Source organism: Pantherophis guttatus, chromosome 11 (assembly GCF_059756535.1).
Source record: "Pantherophis guttatus breed Tessera chromosome 11, ASM5975653v1, whole genome shotgun sequence".
Taxonomy (NCBI): Eukaryota; Metazoa; Chordata; class Lepidosauria; order Squamata; family Colubridae; genus Pantherophis; species Pantherophis guttatus.
In genome coordinates, this window is record NC_142073.1 from 11,329,390 (window position 1) to 11,342,164 (window position 12,775).

General features: G+C 42.9%; 1 protein-coding gene across 6 annotated transcripts in view; it reads left to right on the forward strand.

Moving 5' to 3' along the window:
- The window catches only part of RIPOR1 (RHO family interacting cell polarization regulator 1), a 118,165-nt gene that overhangs the window by 34,688 nt on the left and 70,702 nt on the right, over positions 1-12,775 (forward strand). For 2 of the 6 annotated variants that reach the window (XM_034425791.3, XM_034425790.3), the window contains exon 1: positions 4,548-4,870. The exons of the other annotated variants lie outside the window; for them this stretch is intronic. The gene's annotated coding sequence lies outside the window, so the exon portion shown is untranslated. Of the gene's footprint in view, positions 1-4,547; positions 4,871-12,775 lie in introns of those variants that run through there. 6 annotated transcript variants of the gene reach the window in all.

Below are 12,775 nucleotides of genomic sequence, written 5' to 3' on the forward strand. Positions count from 1 at the left end.
CATGGGGGGGTCAATGTTCCAAAACAATTTAACCCCCAAAGTAATTTGTGATTTTTAATTTTTAATAAAGATCATGCACATTTTGTGTTGATGTATAAAATGCTAGCTGAGAACGGAGGTTTATCACCAGAGGATTATGGTTTCTGGGGTGCCTCTTTTGTATCCTATGTCTGCAGATAGGGTGAGAACGAACGGCCATTGCGAATCACGAACAAAAATGTTTGCAGAGGTGCAGTTCGGCACTTCCGTATACCTTGATTTGCAAATGCTACTAATTAGAGCTTCGTTTACAAAGCTCGACCTTTTGGAAGAAGAGTGATTTTGTGTTGTTGTGGGTCTCTCCATGTGCACAAGATCGTCCTGTCTGTAGCTGTCTCAGCTCTTCAAGGTCAAGTTAACTATTGCTTTGTCTACAATCGGATTGCAAAACCATAAGCCGAGTTGGCACTGCTTTCAGCTGCTCATACCTTTTTTCCTGAGAAATTGTTTGCTTAGACTGGCTAGGAGAGGAGGATCTGTACAGAATCACACATATGTAGGAAGAGATCTAACAGCCCAGAAAAATTGCGGGGGGGGGGGGGATGAATCCCATAAAAATCAAATACAGAATAACACCGTTGGAAGGGGCCTTGGAGGGCTTTTAGTCTAACCCCCCTACTCAAGCCGAAGATCTTATACTAGTGATGGCTAACCTTTTTGCCATCGCGTACCAGGAGGGGGGGGGAAGGTTCACATGCATGCATGCCCACACCCATAATTTTATGTGCCCCACTCTGTGCATGCGCGCGCAACCCCCCCTCCCCGCCCCACTCCTGGCACGCGATGGCCCAGTAGGCCCATTTTTCTTTCTCACCTGGCTCCATATCCTCTCTATGCATCTGGGGAGGGCGAAAACAGCCTTCCCCACCCCGCTCGGAGGCCCTCTGGAGGCCTGAAACGGCCCATTTCCCAACTCCCGGTTGGACAGGAAGTGACATTTTTTGCTGTCCCCAGCCTCCAGAGACTCCTAAAGAGGGCCTTCGAGGGGGTGGGGAAGGCTGTTTTTGCCCTCCCTAGATGCATAGAGAGAATCTGGAGCCAGGTGAGAAAGAAAAAATGGGCCTTCCCCATCCCCCCCAGGCCCTCCGGAGCCTGTTTCCCTACTTCTGGTGGGGGAAAATCAGCTGGCCCGTGCGCTCATGCACGCCGGAGCTGAGCTGGCGTGTCACCTGTGGCACACGTGCCATAGGTTCCCCATCACGGTCTTATACCATTCCAGACAAATGGCTGTCTGATATTTTCTTAAAAACCTCCATTGATCCACAGCTTCTAGAGGCAAAGCATTCCACTGATTAATTGTTCTCACTGTCAGGAAATCTCGTCTTAGTTCTAAATTGGCTCTCTCTTTGTTACGCTTCCACTCATTGTTTCTTGTCCTGCCCTCAAGTGCTTTGAAGAATCGATTGTCCTCCCACCTCTTCTCTATCACAGCCTCTCCAATATTATAAGACTGCTATCATGTCACCACTAGTCCTTTTTTCATTTCCTTCAGACAGTGGTACATGTGTGCACGTCAACCTGTAGCTATAACTACTTTAAAATTAATAGTGGCAGTATTGTTTTTGACATATTGCAGGAAACTTATTTTATGTCACCTGAGACTTTTGAGCTATTGCCTGTTCAGGTGCTCTCCCCAGTGACTTAAAATGTTCTCGAGATCCTAAAACCATGTGAAAAAATTGAGAGCCTCATCTCGGAGATCTTGAACAAGAATGCTGAAATCTCTTGGTATTGGTACTCCAAATCTTGTAGGGGTCAACAAGAGTCATCAAACCTAAATAAATAAACCCAAATAAATAAAAATAAAAATCTAATAAATAAATAAAACCTTGGGCCCTGGGTTGTCAATTCTTGGTGTTGTCATCAGGAGGGTGAGCTCTTTCTGCTACTTGCAACTTGGAATAGGAAAATGCAGTTCCTGCATTTAGTTATGGACTCTCCTTTGTTCTTGGTAGTGGAGGAAGATGCTTCATTATACCTTACCAAAAGTTAGCATCCTTCTTCTGGGTAAATCTTAACTTTTGTATTGTATGTATTTTAATTTTGGCTGTCCACCGCCCTGAGTCCCTTTGGGAGAAGGGCGGTATACAAATTCAATTAATAAATAAATATAATAAATAAATGTGGTTCTGGAACAGAGTATCCCTGTTCCTAGATTTTTAAGGATGCTGCTAATTGCACGTAAGGAAGCTTGCTTAACGATGCTTTACCGATGCCCACGACTTCCAGCTGCTAGGCATGTCTTAACTCAGGAACAGTGGGTGGACTACGCCTACAGAAATATGTTCAGCAGTTGTGTCTAGAAATTTGGGCAGCAGGTTGTTGAAGCACTCTGTTTAACATTCCCTAGTTCCAAGTGGGAGAGAGAGAGAGAGAGAGAGAGAGAGAGAGAGAGAGAAATGATGACAATGATGACAATGATGATAGATGGATAATAGAAATAATAGAGATAGATGATAGGAGATAGATTATCTATCTATAGGTGATAGATAGACAGACAGAAAGACAAACAGATAGATTCCGTATTGGCAACAGGAAGGGCATCTGGCCATTAAAACACTCCACTAGCTCCATTCAGTTGCCCAGACTCCACCCTGCAAGGAATTATGGGGTCGTTAAAAGAAGATGATAGATAGATAGATAGATAGATAGATAGATGATAGATAGATAGATAGATAGATAGATAGATAGATAGATAGATAGATAGATAGATAGATAGATATAGATGATGGATGGATGGATGGATGGATGGATGGATGGATGGATGGATGGATGGATAGATGATAGATAGATAGATAGATAGATAGAGATAATAGATAGATAGATAGATAGATAGATAGATAGATAGATGATAGATAGATAGGTAGATAGATAGATAGAGATAGGTAGATAGATAGATAGATAGATAGATAGATAGATAGATAGATAGATAGATAGGTAGATGATAGATAGATAGATAGATAGATAGATAGATAGATAGATAGATAGATAGATAGGAGATAATAGATAGAGATAGAGATAGAGATAGATGAGATAGGAGAGAGAGAGAGAAAGAGAAAGCTTCTCTTCCTGCCCACAAGAGATTCTTTTTATGATTGTTTACATTCTGCTTTGGGTTGCTAAGTTTGCATGTGTGTTGTTGAGAGAGATGTGGATGCATGCTTATTTTTATTCACAAGTTAACAAGCTAGTGTTCGTTGGCCAAGCTTGGCACAGGGCCTCGATTTTAAAGCAAACTTGTCATCGGCCAGCCACGCACAAGTCACTTGGAGGCTGCCCATGGCCAAATTCTTGGCCTCGGTTCAGTTTTGTGTTTGTAACTGGCAAGTGTTGATTGTCCTGCACATTCCCCTTGACTCTGTTCTCAGTTGAGTGCCCTTGAATTGGTAATTGGTACCTTTTCTTTCAGCTTTTCTTCCTGCTGCATTTTTAAGAGAATACAGGTAGTCCTCGACTTACAACGGCACTGAAAAAAGGGACTTATGATAATTTTGTCACACGACCGTTGCAGCATCCCCATGGTCACAGGATCAAAACTCCGATGCTTGGCAACTGGTTCATATTTATGATGTTTGCAGTGTCCCCCAGGATCACGGGATCCTCTTTTGTGACCTTCTTACAAGCAACAAGTCGATGGGGAAGCCAGATTCACTTAGCAACCGTGTTACTAACTTAACAATTGCAACGATCCATTTAACAGCAGCGGCGAGAAAAGTCGTAAAATGGGGCAAAACTCACTTAACGAATGTCTCACTTAGCCACCTAAATCTTGTGCTCAAATGTGGTCGTAAGCCGAGGACAACCTCTACACAGCACCCATGATAGGGGTAAAATTCCAGCTGGGAATCGTAGCTTAAAAGCAGGGGAAAAAAATGGTTGAATAAAAATTTCCATTCTCTCCTGCTTTGCAAGAACACACTATAAAAGCCCTTGCAGTTGTGTTTAAAATTATCTGATGAGAATTTTGTGGGTTTTGCTCTTAAGTCAGGATGGACAACCTTTTGGGGGTCAAAGGGACGTTTAAAAAAAAAACAGCCCAAATTCAGCCTCCGAGAGTAAGTACCTCTATTCATACTCACTACGATCAGAGTACCAGAATAAATCAGGAGTACCTTGCAAGCTCAGTGCTTTTACGAAATGAGTCAGACGAATATGGGATGACACCTACAGAAACCCCCCCCATCCCAAATTTCACCCTGTAGATTTGAGCCAATTGGAGAAGGAAGGTAAATTATTTCCCGGAGACCGAATTTTATCCTAACTAATCCTTCCCATCCATGCTGATGCTACACAAATTCTTACAACATGATAAAAATGCCCCAATATTTTTTTCCCCCCTTGTCTTCCAAGCTGGTTAAAGTTGATCCTCCAGCAAAAGGCCACCAGGATGCCTGAAATTCAATGGGATGGGTGGTAGGTGTGTCCATCCTTGTTTCTTCCATTACGCTTTGCCCAATGTTGGTGCAGATAGTTGGAAAATCTCCGGAGATCTTCCTTAAGAAGCCTTCCTTTGTTAACGTTCCGTGTGGTGTGACAGACGCCTCCGGCCTCTTCTCTTTTCTATCCGGACGGACGGATGGGAAGCGGGAGAAGTGGGAAGGAGGCGCTTCTCCTTAATTTCCTGCCTTAATCACGTGGCTTTGGCCGGTTTCCATGGCGAAGGCAAGGAGGTGGGGTTGATGGGCGCTGCTCCGGAGCAAGAACGTGTGGAAGACTTCAGTGTTTTTCACACTGTCCATAGTGTGGAACAAAGGAAATATCACAGCTGGATCCTGCTCTGTCGCTCTCTCTTTCCCTTTCTGCTTACTCTTCCCCCCCCGGACGTGGATATGTAAGTCTTCTCCCCCATTCCAACATCTCCAGAACCTTTGGAGGGTCTGAAATTCTTTCGTGGGGCAGGAGTTCTGGTTTTGATGGGGTCCCTGGTTTTGATCCTCTTGCTTTCTTCTGAACGTCAATTCTATAGTTGTAGGTAGGGTCTCTTTTGAGCTTGGAGCAGAGATGTATGTGTGCTTGTGTGTGCAAAAGGTTGGTGTTGGAAGCAGGTAAATCCCAGGCGGTCAGCTCTACCACCTGGAGGACACTGTCAAGCTGGATAGGTGGAAAGCTTTGTTATTGCTCTGCCTGGAGGGAATCACTCTGGCATTCGGGATGTACTATATACAGATATATATCTTCCTGGTTTCTCTCGAAATCCAGGTGAGGGCACAGGTGTCCACCAAGGTGGGGGGGTGTCCTTGAGTAGCTAAGAACTTGATCTAGGAGGTTTTTAAAACCAATCTTGGCATTTATTGACTTTAAAAAAAAACAACAGAATCCATTGGATTCTAACAGCTTTTTCTCTCCATCTCCCCCTGGCAGGAATGGGGGACAATATCTGCACCACTAAGAGTGGAAATCTCAACCGTTTTTTCCGAAGTGGTCAAGTTGCACCAGTGTCCTCTCAAATGGATTTTCTTTGCCCCCCCTTCCTTCACGGGGTCATGGGGAAAACTTATTTCAGTTTTGTTATTTCCAGTTAGCCTTGATTTTTTAAACCCTGGTGACTTGCTTATTCCTGGTTCTTCTAAAACCATGTTTCTGTGTTTCTCTTCCTCCAGAGCAGCCCAGTTGAGGCTGATAGAGTGAAGATGATTTGATTTCCACCCCCCCTCTTCTTGTCGACAGTAGATAAAGAAGATCAGATCATTTAGCCACAAAGTTTCCCTCATGAGATTTATCTTTGATGGGGAGACAAAACCCTGAGAGCAGACCAATCTTTTCCCATATCGTAGACAGACGATTTGGTCCGGTGGTGAAGGCACCAGGCTAGAAACTGGGAGACCGTAAATTCTAGTCCTACCTTAGGCATGAAAGCTTGGCTGGGTGACCTTGGGCCAGTCACACAATCTCAGCCCATCTCGCCTCACAAGTAGTAGGGAAAAATGAGAGGAAAGAATATTTGATATGTGCATGGCCTTTAATTGTTTATAAAAATAATAAAGGTGAGATATAAATAAATAGAATGAATAAATAAATAAGGCAGGGTTTTTCATGTCCATGTATCTAACTCTTCGGTCTTGGTGGCGAGAGGTTTGAAATAAGATCATATTGTCCGTTGAATCGAGTCACGCAGTAATTCGAACCCAAGATTTGTTCACCTTATAGACTTCAGGGTTTAGTTTGGACGTGACAGTCCATTGCAACCTTTGCTTCTTTTAATTTTTACACATGATGCATAATTTTATTAAAAGCTTTAAAAGCCAAGGTGAAAGCGAATACAAACTAATACAGAGTAAGGAAGAAGGAAAAAAAAAGAGAGAAGCCAGGGGCTAAAAATGCAAGAAAGAAAGAAAAGAATAAAAGGGAAATAGAAGGGAAAGAAAACAATGCAAAAGAGCAGCTTCTGATCTTTCTTATAGCAGTTTTAAGGACAATCACAAATGTACCTCTTTCCTTTAAAGTTGCATCACGGCTATCTTCTCTCTGTAATCTATCCTGTCTTAAATCATAAGCACATTTTTTGTTTCTGTTTCATGGGGGAAACGGGGGGGGGGGGAGGCCAGAGGACGATTCCAGTCGGCGATTTATCTTTTGTCTAATCAAACCCATCCTCGGTTCTCATAGAAACCGTTATTGCCTTTGTCCTGAGTTGGAGGAAGGAAATATAAAGCATAACGGTGATATGACAGAACGTATTTCTGAAGGCAGAAAATCTCTCGCCGCGAGAAAAATCGGCACAACCCCAGGAGAATTAGTGAAGGACGTGCTTGATCCACTATTTTTGTTAAGGTCAAGGGGGAAAAAAAATCTAACTTTGGATATGTCAGCATTTAGAGATTTCAGGTCCCTTGCTGTGGGTTTGAAGAAGCGTGTGTTGGCATTAGTCCTCTTGATAAGTGTACAGTAGTAGCCAAAATTGTGCAAACCTTTTGGGAAAAGTGTATTTTTTAAAACTAGCTAATAACACCAGTCTTTTTTTTTTTTTTTTGGAGTAGTACCATAAAATTATGTATCAATGGAAAGATAATTTAATCAAGAATGCAATGCAATAACTTTCATGAAGGATTTGCTATTAGAATAGCAGTTACAATATAAAGAAGAAAAGTGAAACACTGTAGAAAAAATGAGATATACAAAAATCACCACTGTGTCAGATAATACTTCATTAGGTAACCTTTAGCATCAGTTACAATCTTACAACGTCTTCCCATGGAGTGAACCAAATCTTTTAGTTCTGCAGCTATTATAATGTGAAACCAAGATTGAAGGATTGCTTCTGTTAACTGGGTTTTATTGCTGGGTCACTTCTGACTAACAAATTTCTTTAGTCGGCTCCATAGATTTTCAATTGGGTTAAGGTCTGGGCTATTCCCAGGCCGTTCCAGCAGTGGAATAGGATGATCTTGAAACTCCAAAAAAAAAAAAAAGTGGTGTTATTAGTCATCAAACCTCAAAAATAACACTTTTCCCAAAAGGTTTCCACAATTTTGGCCATTACTGTAGACATCAGCCATTTCACTCTGCTATAAATCCCTAATGAACCATCATGTGTTATGGGGGGGGGCATGCTAATTTGGACTTAAAGGGCAGGCAGGGTCTTCCTGGTGTAACTATGTCATATAGGACAGGGGTCACCAAACGTTCGGACCTCAGGGACCACTAAATTCATAATTTTAAATCCTGCAGACCACTAATATGATCTGCCGAATGACTGACTGGGTGGGTGTGGCTAGGGGGTCATGTGACTGGGTGGGCGTAGGCAACTCGATGTCACTCACATCGAGGGGCGACTCGCTGGCCTCTACTCGCCCCTCCCCTCCCGGCCACTCCTTGCCTCCCCGCCCGGGCTCCTTAGCGCCCCAACATGAAGCAGTTGTTGGAGCTAAGCAGCCACCACGAAAAAGAGTTGGCAAAACAGCTCAGTTCAAATTGGATCTGACCGAGAAGGAGGCTCAGTAGAAGCACCTCACTGAGGACTAGGAGCATAGGCTTTCCAAGCAGAGGGAAGACCTGCGGGAGTGCAAGGCCAGGTACTGGCGCCTGGAGGCTCAGCGGGCTGAGATGGTCAGCCAGTTCCAGGCCATGATGCAGTCCCACTGGAACAAGGTCCTCTGGCTCTTCGCCACCAGAGACACTTCCCTCTAGCCTTTGCCCAAAGCCCTGGCACCAGGAGGCCAAAGCAGACCCCAAGTCAGAATTTCTGCCCCCCTCCAACCCACACAAAAGACCCCGAAGGGGGAGACTCTCTGCAGCAACACAAACGTTCATTGCACGGAACCGGCCCAGAGGCCGTAGTTTGAGGACCCCTGATTTAGTGCAATATAAAAAATGCAAATAATTTTTCTGCGGACCACCAAAATTTTCTCACGGACCATCAAGTGGTTCATGGACCACCAATTGGTGACAGCTGGTATAGGAAACAGAAGCATGGTTAAACGGTTCCCGGTTTTGAGAGGAACTTGGGAGGATCAACTTACCGAGATCCTCAGTTCGAATTTATGCTTAAAGACATGAGCTGGCAACTTTTAAGTGGGAAACAGAGCCTCTCTGTCTGGCGTATTTCTCACTGATACAGCAGAAAATTCTGAACTCCTGGAGAGATACAAGGCGTTCAGCTGCTGCATTTATAATCCTTACCGCATGCTTCCCAATATAGTCTTCAAAAAATAATTTTTCGCCACATGTCTTTGGATAGGAGTGTGTGTGTGTGTGTGTGAGAGAGAGAGAGAGAATCAGATCACCTTTTGAGACCTACCCACAACAGGGTAGATTTCAACTTCCAAAAAATCTGAAAATGACCAGGCCGGTTCGGAATTCTGGGAACTGAGATCTGAACATCTGAACCGCCCCATGAAAAAAGCTTGAGATGCTGAACAATTTAGAACCACGTAAATAATGCTAAATAATAATGTGAATAATGTAAATAATGTGGTTCATTGGCTAAGATACTGAGCTTTTTTTTTTTTTTTTTTGGCTTTAATTTATATGCCGCCCTTCTCCGGAGACTCAGGGCGGCTTACAATGCGTTAAGCAATAGCCTTCATACTTTTGGATATTTATACAAAGTCAGCTTATTGCCCACACAATTTGGGTCCTCATTTTACCTACCTTTGAAAGGATGGAAGGCTGAGTCAACCTTGAGCCTGGTGAGATTTGAACTTGCAGTAATTGCAAGCAGCAGATGTTAATAACAGTGCTTTAGTCCACTGTACTACAGGCTCTTCAAGCTTGTCGATTGAAAGGTCGGCAGTTCAGTGGTTTGAATCCCTAGTGCTGCGTAACAGGGTGAGCTCCCGTTACTTGTCCCAGCCTTCATTCCCCACAATCACGTGATCAAAATTCAGAGGCTTGGCAACGGGTTCATACTTATGACCATTGCAATGTCATAGGGTCATATGATACCCTTTTGTGACTTTCTGACTAGCCAAGCCAATGGGTTAGCCAGATTCACTTAACAACCGGGTTGGTAAATTAACAGTTGCCAGTGATTCACTGAACAACTGTGGCCAGAAAGGTCGTAAAATGGGGGCAAAAGTCACTTAAGAAATATCTCATTTAACAACAGAAATGTTGGGCTCAATTGTGGTTGTAAGTTGAGGACTACCTATATCTGACTTTCGAAAGTGAGGAATTAGCTACAGGTAATCCACCAGGGATGCGGTGGCTCATTGGCTAAGACGCTGAGCTTGTCTATCGAAAGGTTGGCAGTTCAGCGTTCGAATCCCTAGTGCCGCGTAATGGGGTGAGCTCCCGTTACTTGTCCCAGCTTCTGCCAACCTAGCAGTTCGAAAGAAGGTTAAAAAATGCAAGTAGAAAAATAGGGACCACCTTTGGTGGGAAGGTAACAGCGTTCCGCGCGCCTTTGACATTTAGTCCTGCCAGCTACATGACCACGGAGAAGTCTTCAGACAGCGCTGCTCTTTGGCTTTGAAACGGAGATGAGCACCGCCCCCTAGAGTCAGGAACGACCAGCACATATGTGCGAGGGGAACCTTAACCTTTTCAATAATGCTGCATCTCAATTTTAGCTGGTGATGTAAAGATACAGTGAGGCCATTGAGGATGGAGCCTCTCCAACTGATTGAAAGGGAGGGAGAGCATTTCTAATTTGCAGCCTGACCCATGGGCTTAGTTCCACTTTTTCTTCTCTTTTGCGGTTTCTGATTTGTGGTGGGAATTAAGATAATAGGCCACGCTTTGTTCGCTGGGCTCAGGGGTTTTTTTTTTTTCCTTCCTTCTCCCCCCCTTACCCCCCCCCGGTCTGTGCCTGCCAAGAAGACAGCTGTGGGGGGAAGTCAAAAGTTGGTTTGTCTGAACAAATGTCTGTTTCCTGCTAAACATTAACAAGTTTGCTCCTGAGTGAGGGATAGCTCTGTCTTTTAGGTTGGTTACAAAATGGAGGAACTTGTTGGAGAAGGACAAAAGGGTTAGCCCAAACGGATCTCTTGTCCCACAGACGTTGGTAGTCGAGAAATGACAAATGTTGTTGATTTGTTCACCCGGCTTTGAATGAAGAAGATTTTGGGGGGGGGGGGTGGAGAAGCAGGGAAGCAAGTGTCCTAGGAATACAACTCCTTCAGTGAAATGGTGCTATTTATTTATTTATTTGTTTGTTTTGTTTTGTTTTATTTTATTTTATTTTATTTTATTTTATTTTATTTTATTTTATTTTATTTTATTATTTTATTTTATTATTTTATTTTATTTTATTTTTTATTTATTTTTTTATTTTATTTTATTTTATTTTATTTTATTTTATTATTTTTTTATTTTATTTTATTTTATTTTATTTTATTTTATTAAACTTGTATGCCGCCCTCTCTCCCAAAGGACTCAGGGCGGCTCACAACGATAAAAAACACATAAAGTTCAGTATTCACATATAAAAACCAATAAAATCCCCTTTAAAAACCCCTTCAGTCCAATCCGGCCAGGCCAAATAGCCATGTTTTGAGGTCACGGCGGAAAGAGCGAAGGTCAGGGGCCATCCGGAGCTCCAGGGGGAGCTAATTCCATAGAGTAGGTGCGCCCACAGAGAAGGCCCGCTCCCTGGGAGTCACCAGTCGACACTGTGTGGCCGACGGGACCCCAAGGAGGCCCTCCCTGTGAGAGCGCACCGGGCGATGGGGAGCTGTCGCTGGCCGCAGATGGTCCGCCAGGTACCCCGGGCCTAAGCCATGTAGGGCTTTATAGGTAATTACCAGCACCTTGACTCTCACCCGGAGGGCAACCAGTAGCCAATGCAGGTCCCGCAGGAGGGGTGTAACATGAGAGTATCGGGACACTCCCATCACTACCCGCGCGGCCGCATTCTGCACCAGCTGAAGCCTCCAGGTGGTCTTCAAGGGCAGCCCCATATTCCTTTATTAAATGTATTGATTAGACTTAGAATAACTTTATTGTCACTTTGAAGGTACACTAATCGGCATACATTAAAATGAAATTTTAATGTATGCCGATTATTTATTTATTTATTTATTTATTTATTTATTTATTTATTTATTTATTTATTTATTTATTTATTTATTTATTTATTTATTTATTTATTTATTTATTTATTTGTTCAATTTATATGCCGCCCTCCTCCGAAGACTCAGGGCGTCTTACAATGCACTTATAGCAATAGCCTTCATTCTTTTGTATATACCTGCTTATTAGGGATTTTGCCCCCCCCCCATAACCGGTGTTTTTACAAAGTCAGCTTATTGCCCCCACAATCCGGGTCTGTTTGATAACTTTGCTAATTGAAATACAGAGAAACAAGGATACAGTGCAGATTTGAATAGCTGTTGCTCGTGGAATCCTCCGATATTTAACTCAATTTTGGGAGACCGCAGTTTTTAACATGTGCAGGGATGCAACTATCTTGTGTTTTATGGAAGTTGCCATCTGTTATACTTCTGGCTTTTGCAAAGGCTGATTTTAAATATTCTCTGAATCCGAGTTCTTTTTTTCCTTCTCCCTTCCCCTCCCTTGCTCTTTTAATGGGAGGTTTGAGAATAATTAGACTGCAGTCGCATCTTGAGCGACACAATACCACACAATACCGCCACGGTTGATTATATAGAAGAGCCACGTGGATTCCACCAAGTGACAGTCTAATGAGGTGACATAATTGTGGCAGCGCTCTCGGGAGGGCGTTCCAGAATTGGAGCTGACTGTTTTTGGAGTCCAGGGAGCTAATCAGGAAAGAAAAGTGTGCTTTGGTGTCCTTCTGGGTGAGTAACGGAAGAACAGAGTGGGAAGGGACCTTGGAGGTCATCTAGTCCAGCCCCCTGCTCAAGCAGGAGATCCTATACCAGTGTTGGTGAACCTTTTCGGCATGATTTAAACCACTAGTAAAAAGGCTTGATTTAAATCAACTCGATTTAAATCATAATTTTTAAAGAGCAACTGTCATCTCTGCTACTCCTTTGACCCACTGTTGACTCACCGATAGTCCCGGTGTTGCAGAATATACAGCCTCATGCTACATAACTCAGCTCCATTTCATGCTGAAGAAACTAAATTATTTATGTATCTTAAATAGAAAACGATAGATTTTTACCCCAAAAGTTTTTTATTAAAATAAATTTGATAAAAATAAAAAAAATCCGATTTAAATCAAAAAAATCCGATTTAAATCAAAAAAATCTGATTTTTTTGATTTTTTTTTTAAAAAATCATTGATTTTTATCCACCCTGGTTATGTAGCATGAGGCTGTATATTCTGCAACACCGGGACTATCGGTGAGTCAACAGTGGGTCAAAGGAG